The sequence below is a fragment of the Octopus bimaculoides genome, chromosome 20 (assembly GCF_001194135.2).
Source record: "Octopus bimaculoides isolate UCB-OBI-ISO-001 chromosome 20, ASM119413v2, whole genome shotgun sequence".
NCBI lineage: Eukaryota > Metazoa > Mollusca > Cephalopoda > Octopoda > Octopodidae > Octopus > Octopus bimaculoides.
Window position 1 is genome coordinate 1266556 of NC_069000.1, and position 3398 is coordinate 1269953.

Genomic DNA, 3398 nt, shown 5'->3' on the forward strand with positions numbered 1-3398 from the left:
CTTTCTCTTCCCTCCCCCTCCCCTTAATGCATTTGTCATTCATTTGCCCTCTCCGTTTCTGTGTCTTATGATACTCTGTAACATCTGAGCATATTCTCACCAAGTCTTGCCAATTGCCGGCACTTGTGTTTATGTGGACCACCATAAAACCTATTTATATTTGTGCTACAGCAAAAAACAGTTGACAAGAACTAAGCTGATGAGAAATATAAAGCTACGTGTCAGAAGCCATTGGCATAAATTGGTTTTATTCTACATTGAAAGTCTCTGGTATTTCTCTTAGTTTTCGATAACATTTTTATTATTTTGATTTTACATACGAACATTTAAACTTCATCATCATCATCACCATCGTCGTCGTCGTCGTCCTCCTCCTCCTCATCATCATCCTCATCATCATCATTGTCATTATCATCATCATCATCATCATTAGGGAGGCAAGTTACGGGGACGTAAACACACCAGTATCAGTTGTCAAGCGATGGTGATGGGGACAAACACATACACACACATATATATACATCATCATCATCATTTCACGTCTGCTTTCCATGCTGGCATGGGTTGGATGGTTTGACTGAGGATTCATGAGCCAGAGGCTGCAGATATATATATATATATATATATATATATATATATACATACACAACGGGCTTCTTTCAGTTTCCGTCTACCAAATCCACTTAAAAGGCTTTGGTCAGCCTGAGGCTATAGTAGAAGACACTTGTCCAAGCTGCCATGCAGTGGGACTGAACCTGGAACCATGTGGTTGGTAAACAAGCTACTTATCACACAGGCTTCTACACAGTTTCCGTCTAGTAAATTCACTGACAGGGCATTGGTCAGCCCAGGCAATAGTAGAAGGCATTTTCCCATGGTATCACCCAGTGGAACTGAACCCAAACCCATGTGGTTACCAAACCAGCTCCTGAAACCTCCCAGCTATTCTCATCAATATCACTGTAGCTTGCCAGCATGTCTCCTTCCACCATTTTGCTATGACACGGTGGGGTGGGGGTGGGGGCTATCAGTGACAATCCTATCCCTGGATGTAACTTGAGGACGATGACCCAGAATGGAGCCAGGTTGTCTGTGGCTGGGATGATGGTCTCTGGAACTTTAATAATCTGAAGAGTTTTCACCACTTACCAGTGGGGAAACAGAATCGAATGCTTTCATGTTCTTCAGCAGCAACACCTGACATATTTGTGTGTGTGTGTGCATGTTAAATATATACAACTACATATTGACATGCATATATGTATGTGTGCATGTATATAAGTATGTATGTTTCCCTGTACATTACATATGTACACATACATGCATGTATGTGTATACACATCAGCAAACGTGTGTGTGTGTGTTTTGATATTTCTTTAAATTCTTCTTCACAGGATTCCAGCCAGCCATGAGCAATGAATGACAGGACTTCTTTGAGTCAAGAGAACCCCAGGAATTTGTGAATCTGCAAGTATGAATTAATACATGTATATATATATACATATATATATATGCATAACTCTAAGCTTATATATATGTGAGTATGTGTAGCTATTTGTATCTGTGTGGCTATACTATCGTGTGCAATCACTTATGTAATAGGTGAACATGTTTTTACCGTAAACAAGAAAACATTTTTATGTTTTTATTTATGTTTATTTTTCTTTGAGATTTACGTAAGTTGTTCTTCACAGAATTCAAGCTAGTCGCTAACAAAATGACAAAGCTTCTTTTGTTTGAGTCAAGACATTTCTCAGGATTTCTGAATGCAGAAGTTGTAAATATTTGCATATATATATTTGTCTGTGTAAGGTGGCAGGCTGGCCGAAATGTTAGTACGCCGAGTGAAATACTTTGCGGTATTTCATTTGTCTTTACATTCTAAGTTCAAATTCCGCCAAAGTCGACTTTGCCTTTCGTCCTTTCGGGGTCGATAAATTAAGTACCAGTTGTGTATTCAGATCGATCTAATCAACTATCCCCCTCCCTGAAAATTTCGGGCCTTGTGCCTAGAGTAGAAAAGTATATATTGGTCTGTGTGAACATACTTCCACTCTTGCAGAGGTTATGCATGTTTTTTTTTAGTATATATATAAGGATCCCTTCCAGGGGCCCTATTATCGATATTTTTTTCCAACAATCTGAGTATGCCATGAGGTTTCCAGACATGAGTTCTACTCACGTGTCAAAATCGATAAAACGAAGTAGGAGGAGTTAGGCAACAACCCCACAAACACACGCACAGACAGAATTTCCCACATGTGTAGAAGATATATATGTATATATATACGTTTATATATGCATGTATGTACACACGCATGCATGCGTTTATGTTCTGTTCTGTTTTTGATTATTTAATTTCTTCCGCTGAGGAAGGAGTTGGCTTCTAACGAAGATACAAAGCTCCATCATTGGAATGTCCGAATGTCTGTCTGTCTGTCTGTATATATATGAGCAAGTATGCATGCGAGTATGCGTGTGTATGTACATATGCATGTATGTATGTAAGCATGTGTAAATGCATGTTTGTATACACACACACACACACACACGTACACACACACACACACACACGTACACACACACACACTCGTGTACACACATACACATGCGTATTGTAGAGTATTTATGAGCAACAAGAGTAATCTCCTGCTAGAAACCGAGGTAAATGTTTCTGCATTACCAGACAAAAATGCTAACTATTAGAGCACAGATTGTACTATATTCCCCACCACCACCACACCTCCGCATCACCCCTCTACACCCCCAGCACCCCCAACATCCTCTGCTCCCCACACCTATTTTTTTCACACTTGAGCTGTTAATTGCACTTGTGTATTATTCAATATCATTTACATAACAAGATCTTACCTATAACTCTGTGTGTGTGTACGTATGTATGTATATATATATATTTATGAGTGTGTGTGTGTATATATATATATATATATATATGTATATATATATATATATATATATATATATCCAACCCATGCCAGCATGGAAAACAGATATTAAATGATGATGATGATGATGATGATGGTGATAATGATGATATATGTATGTAATTGTATATATATGTATATGTGTATTTATGTGTGCATGTATGAATGCATTCATGTGTGCATGTGCATACATACACACACACATGCATGTGTACGTGTGTGTGTGTTTGTGTGTGCATGTAAGTATGTATGTATGTATGTACCTGCATGGTTAGAAATTACTTAATAAAATAAATGTCTAAAATGATGATGATGATGATAATAATAATAATAATAATAATAATAATAATAATAATAATAATAATAATAATAATGATAATAAATAATCGACTAAAAGAACTTAACTTCATTTATCTACTTATCTGTCTGTCTGTCTCTCTCTCTCTCCCTATA

The 3398-nt window shown here is 37.3% G+C and overlaps 1 long non-coding RNA gene across 2 annotated transcripts in view; it reads left to right on the forward strand.

Annotated features, from left to right (window-relative positions):
* The first annotated feature begins 25 nt into the window (after positions 1–25).
* The window catches only part of LOC106877553 (uncharacterized), a 16111-nt gene continuing 12738 nt past the window's right edge, over positions 26–3398 (forward strand). Inside the window, exons 1-2 of one of the 2 annotated variants that reach the window (XR_008266326.1) lie at positions 26–270; positions 1395–1537. This is a non-coding gene — a long non-coding RNA (uncharacterized LOC106877553). The remainder of the gene's footprint in view (positions 271–1394; positions 1538–3398) is intronic. The other variant, XR_008266325.1, reaches the window with a different exon arrangement.